Genomic DNA, 13037 nt, shown 5'->3' on the forward strand with positions numbered 1-13037 from the left:
GGCCCGGGTATCCTGCAAGGATATTGACCTCATCCCGTCAGTCGAGGATACTTGGTAGTTCTTTAAAAGTAATTTCCTCACCATCTTAAATAAGCATGCCCCTTTCAAAAATGTAGAACTAAGAACAGATATAGCCCTTGGTTCACTCCAGACCTGACTGCCCTTGACCAGCACAAAAACATCCTGTGGCAGACTGCAATTGCTGTTCATGAAAGTCAGGAACCAATACATGCAGTCAGTTAGGAAAGCCAAGGCTAGCTTTTTCAAACAGAAATTTGCATCCTGTAGCTCTAACTCCAAAAAGTTTTGGGACACTGTAAAGTCCATGGAGAACAAGAGCACCTCATCCCAGCTGCCCAATGCACTGAGGCTAGGTAACACGGTCACCACCAATAAATCCATGATAATCCAACATTTTAATAAGCATTTCTCTACGGCTGGCCATGCTTTCCTCCTGGCTACCCCGGCCAACTGCTCCGCACCCCACGCAGCTACTTGCCCGAAACTCCCCAGCTGCTCTTTCACCCAAATCCAGATAACAGATGTTCTGAAAGAGCAGCAAAACCTGGACCCGTACAAATCAGCTGGGCTAGACAATCTGGACCCTCTCTTTCTAAAACTATCCGCCGCCATTGTTGCAACCCCTATTACCAGTCTGTTCAAACTCTCTTTCGTATCGTCTGAGATCCCTAAAGATTGGGAAAGCGGCCGCGGTCATCCCCTCTTCAAAGGGGGTGACACTCTTGACCCAAACTGTTATAGACCTATATCCATCCTGCCCTGCCTTTCTAAAGTCTTCGATAGCCAAGTTAATTAACAGATCCCTGACCGTTTCAAATCCCACCGTACCTTCTCCGCTGTGCAATCCGGTTTCCGAGCTGGTCATGGGTGCACCTCAGCCACGCTCAAGGTACTAAACGATATCATAACCGCCATCGATAAAAGACAGTACTGTGCAGCCGTCTTCATCGACCTAGCCAAGACTTTCGACTCTCAATCACCGTATTCTTATCAGCAGACTCAATAGCCTTGGTTTCTCAAATGACGGCCTCGCCTGGTTCACCAACTACTTTGCAGACAGAGTTCAGTGTGTCAAATCAGAGGGCCAGTTGTCCAGACCTCTGGCAGTCTCTATGGGGGTACCACATGGTTCAATTCTCGGGCCGACTCTTTTCTCTGTATATATCAACGATGTCGCTCTTGCTGCAGGTGATTGCCTGATCCATCTCTACGCAGACGACACCATTCTGTATACATCTGGCCCTTCTTTGGACACTGTGTTAACTAACCTCCAAACGAGCTTCAATGCCACACAATACTCCTTCCGCGGCCTCCAACTGCTCTTAAAGGCTAGTAAAACCAAATGCATGCTTTCAACTGTTCGCTGCCCGCACCCACCCGCCTGACTAGCTTCACTACTCTGGGTGGTTCTGACCTAGAATATGTGGACAACTACAAATACCTGGGTGTCTGGCTAGACTGTAAACTCTCCTTCCAGACTCATATCAAACATCTCCAATCCAAAATCAAATCTAGAATCAGCTTTCTATTTCGCAACAAAGCCTCCTTCACTCACGCCCCCAGACTTACCCTAGTAAAAGTGACTATCCTACCGATCCTCGACTTCGGCGATGTCATTTACAAAATAGTCTCCAACACTCTACTCAGCAAACTGGATGCAGTTTATCATAGTGCCATCCGTTTTGTCACCAAAGCCCCATATACCACCCACCACTGCGACCTGTATGCTCTAGTCGGCTGGTCCTCGCTACATATTCGTCGCCAGTCCCACTGGCTCCAGGTCATCTATAAGTCTATGCTAGGTAAAGCTCCGCCTTACCTCAGCTCACTGGTCACGATAACATCACCCACCCGTAGAATGCACTCCAGCAGGTATATCTCACTGGTCATCCCCAAAGCCAGCACCGCCTTTGGTCACCTTTCCTTCCAGTTCTCTGCTGCCAGTGACTGGAACTAATTGCAAAAATCACTGAAGCTGGAGACTTACATTTCCCTCACTAATTTTAAACATCAGCTATCTGAGCAGCTTACCGATCACTGCAGCTGTACATAGTCCATCTGTAAATAGCCTACCCGATCTACCTACGTCATCCCCATATTGTTTTTATTTACTTTTCTGCTCTTTTGCACACCAGTATCACTACTTGCACATCATCATCTGCTCATCTATCACTCCAGTGTTAAACTGTTAGGGCTAGGGGGCAGTATTGACACGGCTGGATAAAAAACGTACCCGATTTAATCTGGTTACTACTCCTGCCCAGTAACTAGAATATGCATATAATTATTGGCTTTGGATAGAAAACACCCTAAAGTTTCTAAAACTGTTTGAATGGTGTCTGTGAGTATAACAGAACTCATATGGCAGGCCAAAACCTGAGAAGATTCCATGCAGGAAGTGGTCTGTCTGACAAGTTGTGTTTCATCTGGGCTCTTTTTATTGAAGATTTAGGATCTTTGCAATAACGTGACACTTCCTACGGCTCCCATAGGCTCTCAGAGCCCGGGAAAAAGCTGAACGATATCGAGGCAGGCTCTGGCTGAAACACATTATCGCGTTTGGCAAGTGGCTGCTCAGAGTACTGTGGGCTTAGGCGCGTGCCCAAGTCGACCGAATGCTTTATTTTCTTTCCTCTGTTTACCTAAATGCAGATTCCCGGTCGGAATATTATCGCTTTTTTACGAGAAAAATGGCATAAAAATTGATTTTAAACAGCGGTTGACATGCTTCGAAGTACGGTAATGGAATATTTAGAATTTTTTGCCACGAATTGCGCCATGCTCGTCACCCTTATTTACCCTTTCGGATAGTGTCTTGAACGCATACGAACAAAACGCCGCTGTTTGGATATAACTATGGATTATTTTGAACCAAACCAACATTTGTTATTGAAGTAGAAGTCCTGGGAGTGCATTCTGACGAAGACAGCAAAGGTAATAACATTTTTCTTATAGTAAATGTGACTTTTCTGAGTGCTAAACTTGCTGGGTGTCTAAATAGCTAGCCCTGTGATGCCGGGCTATCTACTGAGAATATTGCAAAATGTGCTTTCACCGAAAAGCTATTTTAAAATCGGACATATCGAGTGCATAGAGGAGTTCTGTATCTATAATTCTTCAAATAATTGTTATGCTTTTTGTGAACGTTTATTGTGAGTAATTTAGTAAATTCACCGGCAGTGTTCGGTGGGAATGCTAGTCACATGCTAGTCACATGCTAATGTAAAAAGCTGGTTTTTGATATAAATATGAACTTGATTGAACAAAACATGCATGTATTGTATAACATAATGTCCTAGGAGTGTCATCTGATGAAGATCATCAAAGGTTAGTGCTGCATTTAGCTGTGGTTTGGGTTTATGTGACATTATATGCTAGCTTGAAAAATGGGTGTCTGATTATTTCTGGCTGGGTACTCTGCTGACATAATCTAATGTTTTGCTTTCGTTGTAAAGCCTTTTTGAAATCGGACAGTGTGGTTAGATTAACGAGAGTCTTGTCTTTAAAATGGTGTAAAATAGTCATATGTTTGAAAAATTGAAGTTTTTGCATTTCTAAGGTTTTTGAATAACGCGCCACGGGATTACACTGGCTGTTACGTAGGTGGGACGATTTGGTGCCACCTATCCTAGAGAGGTTAATCTGCTAAATTGTAATTACTTCGCTACTATGGCCTATTTATTGCCTTACCTCCTCACGCCATTTGCACACACTGTATATAGACTTTTTTTTCCTATTGTGTTATTGACTGTATGCTTATTTATTCCATGTGTAACTCTGTGTTGTTGTTTGTGTCGCACTGCTTTGCTTTATCTTGGCCAGGTCGCAGTTGTAAATGAGAACTTGTTCTCAACTAGCTTACCTTGTTAAATAAAGGTGAAAAAAATAATTTAAGCTACACATACACACAGTCTAGGCTATTGATTAGAACTTAGTACAATGAAACAAGTCCCTAGCGGGCCAACACAATACGACACGTGTTACACAAAAAGGGGATTTCAGAAGAGAGAGAAAGAGAGAGATTGTACGAGAGAAAAGCACACTTGGGTACATTTGTACATTTTGCTTATTTTAACCCTAACCTTGCCCCGAACTGCCGCTCTTATGGGTCAGAATATAATGATGTAATTACGTGTCGAAGGTCTCTGATGGGGTGTCTCTTCGTGGACCGGGTTCGCCTTCTCCTCTGATGATGGCACTTCTTTGGTTACCGGGTGTAACTCTCTGATTGTCCTCACGATGTCAGTGTCCTTTGTCTTAATGGTTTGTTTCCTCGCCCTTGTTCCGAAAGAGTGGTCTTCTGAGGACGGCTAATCAGCATTATAGGTGGTTCCAGCGTGGGAATGAAAGCAGTGTAGACACACGATTCCTTGGAGAGAATAACCGGGTGGTCCTGCTTGAATTCACCCTCTTAGACACAGCTTCTCATCTGTAGCATAGATTGTTAAATGGTTCCTTTGTCTTCTTCAACCTCGTGTTGCGTTTTGGGGTTACAACTAATCAGACCTTGGCTGCAGCTCATGGTCACCTAGTCATGATGTTAATTCATAACTCACATGTTTTATACCCTCGGGTCAGAAATGGGCGTTTCCGCCTTTAGGGCAAGTTCTCGGGGCGTAACTAGTTACGATGCAAGGTCTGGATTTTACTCAGATCCATCTTTACAAAAACATTCTCTTTGATCTGGACATTGTCCACACAACGTACAGTATGCAAACATCAGGTAAATATTATGAAAACTCTTCAAATTACAATGTTTTTGTTATAACGTCGTCATTTAACTTTTAATAACGTAACAAACACAACATACATTTTCATATTCCATCTGTTGTCAATACTACCATTTTGGTTGACAAAACATATTGTCCCAAAGTCAATTTATTGTATGTTACAGTTCTGAGGTAGGTTCTTCATAGGCCAATCATACATTCCATTCCTCCACAGTAAGAGGACAAAGGGATTTTGTCTGCTGCCTTAAGATTTACAATGGCCGTGAGGTGTCATAAAACCCCCACCTCCATACCTCTCAATCTCTCCCCCTTTGGTGAGTGTGAGAGATGTCTCTTGTAGGAGTGTGGTCCACGGTAACCTGAACAGGTCAGTCATGACAGTATGTATGTATGTATGTATGTATGTATGTATGTATGTATGTATGTATGTACGTACGTATGTATGTATGTACACTACCGTTCAAAAGTTTGGGGTCACTTAGAAATTTCCTTGTTTTGAAAGAAAAGCAAAAATTTTTGTCCATTAAAATAACATCAATTGATCAGAAATACAGTGTAGACATTGTTAATGTTGTAAATGACTATTGTAGCTGAAAACAGCAGATTTTTCTTTAGGAATATCTACATAAGCATACAGAGGCCCATTATCAGCAACCGTCACTCCTGTGTTCCAATGGCACATTGTGTTAGCTAATCCAAGTTTATCATTTTAAAAGGCTAATTGTTCATTAGAAAACCATTTTGCAATTATGTTAGCACAGCTGAAAACTGTTGTCCTGATTAAAGAAGCAATAAAACTGGCTTTCTGTAGACTAGTTGAGTATCTGGAGCATCAGCATTTATGGGTTCAATTACAGGCTCAAAATGCCCAGAAACAAAGAACTTTCTTCTGAAACTCGTCAGTCTATTCTTGTTCTGAGAAATAAAGGCTATTCCATGTGAGAAACTGAAGATCTCATACAACTCTGTGTACTACTCCCTTCACAGAACAGCGCAAACTGGCCCTAACCAGAATAGAAAGAGGAGTGGGAAAACCCGGTGCACAACTGAGCAAGAGGACAAGTACATTAGAGTGTCTAGTTTGAGAAACAGACGCCTCACACGTCCTCAACTGGCAGCTTCATTAAATAGTACCCGCAAAATACCAGTCTCAACATCAAAAGTGAAGAGGAGACTCTGGGATGCTGGCCTTCTAGGTGTTTGTCTAATGAAAACATCCATTGTGATGTGGATGAGAACCTGTGGCCAAATCCACAAGACAGGGTTGATGGAAATATAGAAGTTCAGTAATCAATCTATTGTTTTGCTTTTTACAGTAAGCCAGGTGAGGAACACTGCAGTTGACGTTTTACTGTACTGTAAATTCCGGACTATAAGCCGCAACTTTTTTCCCACGCTTTGAACCTCGCGGCTTAAACAATGACGCGGCTAATATATGGATTTTTCCAGCTTTCAAATTTTATTTCTCCAAAAAAACACATTCTGTGACATGCTCAGTTTTTTGGCGGCATGAAGCTTTCATTAGACCAATGAAATTGTCGAACGGGTTAAGGTCAAACAGTGACGAGAGCGACAATGAAAACGATCCAATATCGGATGAAGCAATTCTGAGGCTATTCAACTCCGACACCGAAGGAGATGACTTCAGTGGTTTCAGTGCACAGGAGGAGGAAGATAGTGACCAAAGACTTTCTTGGTAGGCTACTATTTATTTTTGTTACAAGCCGTGTTTCGTTAAAGCCTGTGTAAAGTTAATTTGTTTCAATGTACCGGTAGGCACCTGCGGCTTATAGACATGTGCGGCTTATTTATGTTCAAAATAAATAAAAATTTTTAATTCAGTGGGTGCGGCTTATATTCAGGTGCGCTCAATAGTCCGGAAATTACGGTAGTTTTTTTCTTTTTTGTAGCTAATTATTTTTGATTTGATTCAAAGAAACCTATGTTGTGATTTTATTGTATTTCATCAATACATTTCAGATTTTGTTCAATGATTCAGTGTCTGTAGTATTCTCTCTACTAGTCCTTTTATAGTGATGTATTTACGTGTAGTACCATAATGAATCATGTATCACATATTTTGTACTACAATATTTAATGATTGTTCAAACAACTACACAGTGAAACTATCAGTATCTTGTGTGTGGGTGATCTAAATGAATGTTCCTATGGTATTTCATGATAAATTTGTTATTTGAACCAATGATTCTGCAAGTTTAAGGTTTCTTTAAAGATCTGAATGCACAGTGCAATGTTTTGAACATTGGACAGTGTAACGTTTGGGTGCAGGAATCAGGCTCAAAGAGCAGAGGGTAGGACGAATGCAATTTAATATAGGACTGAATACGGTCATGCCAAATACACTAGGATCAAAACCCAGACCGGGCCAAAACAGGACCCACTACAGTACTGCGTAAAAGCAAATAAACACATCCACCAACACTACACAGGAGAAACAAGCCCGCACAACAGCAAGCGGGCATCTCCAGCTTAAATATCTCCTAATCAAACCTCAACAAGGAACAGGTGAAAACAATCAGAACCAACCAACCGAAAAGGGAAAAAGGGATAGGTGGCCGCTAGTAGACCGGTGACGACGACCGCCGAGCACCGCCCGAACAGGAAGGGGAACCGCCTTCGGTGGGATTCGTGACAGACAGCCTGTGTTACAAGTGTTGACCGTTTTGAATTTTGTGTCTAGAGTTTTGAAAAATGACCACAAGGTTCTGAAATTAGTGCCAAAGTGATTGTAAAAAACTGTAATCAGACAACACTTTTCAGCTTTTCTAACATAATTGCAAAATGGTTTTCTAAGCCTTTTAAAATGGTAAACTTGGATTAGCTAACACAACGTGCCATTCGAACACAGGAGTGATGTGTCTAAGGGTCCCCAAACTTTTGAACGGTAGTGTATGTATGTATGTATGTATGTATGTATGTATGTATGTATGTATGTATGTATGTATGTATGTATGTATGTATGTATGTATGTATGTATGTATGTATGTATGTGTGTGTATGTGTATGTATGTGTGTGTATGTATGTATGCATGTGTGTATGTATGTGGGTGTATGTATGTGTGTGTTATGTAGGCCTGGGCCGTCTGCCACAGACTCTGAAAGGGAGCTCCATGAAGGAGGTCTGTCAGTATGAGTTAGAGACGGTGTGTGTGTGTGTGTGTGTTAGAGTCAGGGGATGCCTCCTACCTGGAGAAAATATACAAAGGACACGTTAAATGAATCATGTCAAGGCACAACAACACGATACAAACATTGAGTAGATACTATACATTGATGGACACATGTTTACTCTCCTTCTGAACAAACATGCACTAATACTTAATTTTTCTTAAAGAAACAAACTATTTGTTTAGATTATTGTGCAATTATCTTTTTACCATTAACTTCCTGAGTATTTACATATTGTAAATTAACGTGATACTGATCATTTTCATGTTTTAACCTGCCTTAGTTCATATCCTATTACTTAAGGGAGTCATATGTGTATTGTGTTGGAGGGGTTGTAGAGGGTTGTGGCCTGAGGTGGGTTGGTTGGTTGGCTGACTAACTGACAATGCTGATGCTGACCCCTCCAGCTAAAACATCCAATACCTCTTAATCTCAATCAGTGGAGACACATTAGTCAGGTATCCAGCAGCTACAGTATAGTTTCTGCTTCTCTTCTGTCTGCTCCCCTGGTCCCCACCCAGTAGACAGATACACACACACACACACACACACACACACACACACACACACACACACACACACACACACACACACACACACACACACACACACACACACACACACACACACACAAGCAGACATGCATGCACACACCATGGCCCCCTGAGGTTACAGAGCAACCTGCCTACCAGGATATCACTCCAGCAACCTGCTTCTCTCAGCCACCGGCACAGCTTCTTTTCCCTTCTCTTAAGTCAACCAGCAGGGTCTCTGAAGCGCAGGTTTTGACGGCTGAAGTGTGTGTGCGTGCGTCCATGTGCGCATGTGTGTGCCTCTGTGTGTGTGCGCATGTGTGTGTGTGTATGTGTGCGTGTCTGCGCACGTCCATCCCTGTATGTGTGTTTCTGGGCAGACCATCCACTCCCTCACTTCCACTCCCCCCTACACCCCCCCTCTCCTCCACCCCCCGCAGGCTAAGATGGTGTTCATTATTTGGTCAGAGTGGGTCCCGATAGTGAGCTGAGTAATTGAGGCTCCAGCTGTGAGCTCTGCTCATCTGGTTCTCTGCTCCTCTGGGACCCAGGCGGTTTATTGGAGAGGGACCTAAAACTGAGCCAGGCAGACAGGCAGGGAGACAGTGATTTGTTTTGTTGTCATGACATATGGATATACTGTAGGTAGTAAATATGTGTCGTTGTCTTTCATGGTCAACTAAACTTCATACAGTATATCACAGAATAATACAATCCGTTAATCTATTTTTGGGGATATGTTTTCACAATATCATAAATATGAAATTATAATAATTTTGGGGGAGGGTTACTGTGACCACAATAATTTATTCTCCAAACGAATTGTAAGGAGCTGCAAATAAGCAAGAGTCTCTTGTTCTCTAGATGGCAGTAGTAAGTTAAACATATCACAGAACATTTTCAACCATGCAACAAGCGTGCTTGTGTGTGCATGTGTGTTTGTGTGTGTGTGTGTGTGTGTGTGTGTGTGTGTGTGTGTGTGTGTGTGTGTGTGTGTGTGTGTGTGTGTGTGTGTGTGTGTGTGTGTGTGTGTGTGTGTGTGTGTGTGTGTGTGTGTGTTTGTGCATGCGTGTGGTGTGCATCTTCTATCGAGTGCATGTTCCATGGCATTACTGTATTGATTGGAAATTCAAAGGTGTAGGCTTAACTCAGAATAGAGAGACAGTGTTTGGTTGTACTGTAGCGCTCCAGTAGTTTGATGTCACTATGCTCTGCCTGCCAAAAACATATTATTGTTTATTCCTTGAATAAATTGAGAGGTTGTCACATCTTGTTTCCGTTATAACCAAAGTAATTACCTTGAGATTGCTCTGTGTATTAAAACAACTGCACCAGGCTCAGAGATATCACAGTTTTAATAAATTGTGCAAATTATATTTTTGTAATCAAATGCAATTATATGTTATTCCTTGGTGACAATATTTATGAAAATGTCAAATAAATGAATTGGCACAATAAGTCGATGTCTGTGTGTTGTTTGTTGAATATGTTGATTGAATAAAAATGGAGAGCTGTGGATGGCTTTCCAAACTGTAAATTCAAAGACACCTTAACAGCGTTTCGATGGTGGAGAGAACACGAAAACATGTCCGAGTTTTATTTATGACAGACTGACTGTGGGTGTAGACCCTTAAATCATTTTGATAGTGGTTTATCCCCATCGTTTGCACACACACACACAAACACACACAAGCATTTCATAACATGACTGAAGAAGCAATGGAGATGTTCATTTTGTTCTCAACATTTTGCTATGCCCCCGAAGGCCCTGCTGTGTTGCTGTGTATTGTCCGCATCTAGTGAAAAGCCCAATTCATTTCAATCTGACACATGAGTGAGGTGATTCATCCACCAAATTGCTGTCATCTAAGTGGTTGATGTCATGTAAGTGCTGTCTTTCCCTCTCTCTCCTTTCACTTTCTCTCTCTCGCTCTCTCTCTCTTTCTCTCTCTCTCTCTGTCTGTGTGATGCTTCATTGGCATTTTGCCATTTTCAACAGGACTGCTGTGCACAACACAACAACACTGGCCTCAGTGTACCCCTAATAGCCCATCCACTTACACTAAAGCTCTGCTCTTCCATCAAATGTGTGTCAATATAAACAGTTGGCAATTTCAAGTTTTTCTGTTCATTTTTGTTCTGCAAACTCAAATGCTCTTTTATTATCCACAGTTCTTCTGAAAGACACTAATGTTCAGCCATTGAGCAGCATTTTACATGAAGCGGCTGGACATACATATTAGAGCAGTATTGAGCTGAAGAGGAGTCTGACAATAACAGGAGATAGTCAGGAACGGAGGGGCCAAAGGTAACTAGCCACTCATTTTGAAGTTACCTTATGATCTTAAATATTTACTATACTGAATAAGCGTAAGATGTCAGAGGTTATGCACAATACACCTGAGAAGGTAGCTAGTCATGAAATGGCAATAATGTATACTGCAGACTGCATCCCTCAAGTCACTTACGGAAGGTGGCCCAAAGGGCATGGCACTGGAAACCACACATTACTCATCTCCATATGAACCCGATGACTCCATCATGTATGACCTTGGATCATGTTGTTTGCATGTTTGAGTGCATGGCAGACAGGAGAGCAGCTCCCTGTGTCTGTCGGTGGAGGACACGTGAGTGCACACGTGATGCAAGAGAGGAAGATAAGTGTGCCCTTCTAGAAGCCTAGTTCGAAAAGCCATGATGCTCACGACAGACCACGGTGCCATTGGGTGTTGAGATATTCTCTGACAGATGTGCTCTGTAGCTAGGCAGCCAGGTCCAGAGTGAGCATTACACTTATTGACAGGTGCAAGCCCTCCCAGTACATGGCTGTCATCATTATTAGTGTAAGGGCTTTATGTCGAAGCTGACATAATTCTATAGGTGTTAGTGTTGCTAATTAGTAGGTGAGGCTGACATGACAGGCAGACAGTTGGTTGCAGATATGTTTGTTTTAGCAGGGAATAGATTAATACACATGAGGTGTTTTCTGAAATAATGAGGGTCTCTCAATGGTGGTCACCAGTGTCAATGCAGGAAGAAACTACTTTAATTATAATATGTCTTTAGAACATGTATTTGTAGGGAAACTAATTAAATGCACAGAATTGTAATTCTAAGTGACGTATGATACATGTTGAATTATGTATATTCAATCAGCAAATTACGAAATAAATTGACAATAACGTTTGAATTATAAATAATAACTGTGATATTTAATGTGTTATAACATTCAGAAAAATGTCAAGCATCTATTCAAACAGTCAATTGGTTTACAGACACTCTATTGTTGAATTTACATTTAGTAAACATGCTTTCAAGTTATTCGGTTTACAGATGTAAGACATGAGGTCCGGCTTCACTTCATAATATCCAACCTATAAAAAACACTGTATTGTTGTGGTTGAAAGAGCAGTAGAGCTCTCTGCTCTCAGCTCTCTTTCCCCTAGTGAATACTGAATGTGAAGGATCATGGTTTAAGCTTCAAAGCTGCAAGTCAGTGCTTTGGAAGGGATGTAGCGGAACAGAGAAACATGTCCATTGGGCTAGCCTTGGGCTGTTTAGTGCAGTGTGCGGGCCGACTTCAATAGATAATGAGCACTCCCAGTTTACAATGGCTACCTCCTTGTGTTACAGATTTGTCTCAGACACCTGTCTGTCTTCTAGAAAACTCAGAAAACATGTCAGATGAGGTCTAAACAATTCTACAGCTGAAAAATGATGAATGTTTGCTTTAGATTTTGTAAGATAAAGACTGGTATAGGGCCTACACTGCACCATTAGAGGTAACACTATACCCACTAGTCATTTTTACAATTGTATTACATTTAAACATTTCATTTTACTACAGTGTATTCATCATATGAGCACATGGATATGTGGATCTACTGGTTGGGTGGTGGAGATTACCATTCTACAGCATCAGAGAGGTACTGTATATGGAGAAGAGTCCAACCCCACAGAAGGTTGAGTGGTAGGGCCTACACTGCACTGTTGGAGTTAACTCTAGTAACCCACTAGTAATTTCCAAAATTGTATTACATTTAACAATGTCATTTAAGTGTAAAATAGTGCATATATCTTATTTACCCATTCTGGAAAATTCTGGTAGAACCACCCAAGCATATGGTTTGAGACCATGAAACCCTGAGCCCATGGATATGTGGGCCTACTTGTTTTACGGAATCCCTGAGAGGTATAGAGGAGATGAGACCAACCCCACAGGAGAGATGGGGAAGATCCAAAAGGTAATCCAGGTGAAATCTAAAGCCCTGGAATGTTTTATCAATGTCAAACCCAGGAGATATGTATGCTACTTTATTCCCATGACTCCATCTCTGCCTAATGCTACCTTAATTCTACAAGTCAAACATGTGTCCACGTGTAATATGCAACTATAAGTAATTATTTAGTCATGTTTGCATGTATCAAATGACCTCTTCAATTTATGGGAAAATAACATTTTGCTCATTGAAAACCATGTAGCCCATAAGGCTTGGGTGGGTCGCATCTACCCGAAACTTCCTGAAACTGATAATTATGGTACCCGGGCTAATGATCATATACA

The sequence above is a fragment of the Salmo salar genome, chromosome ssa25, assembly GCF_905237065.1.
Source record: "Salmo salar chromosome ssa25, Ssal_v3.1, whole genome shotgun sequence".
NCBI lineage: Eukaryota > Metazoa > Chordata > Actinopteri > Salmoniformes > Salmonidae > Salmo > Salmo salar.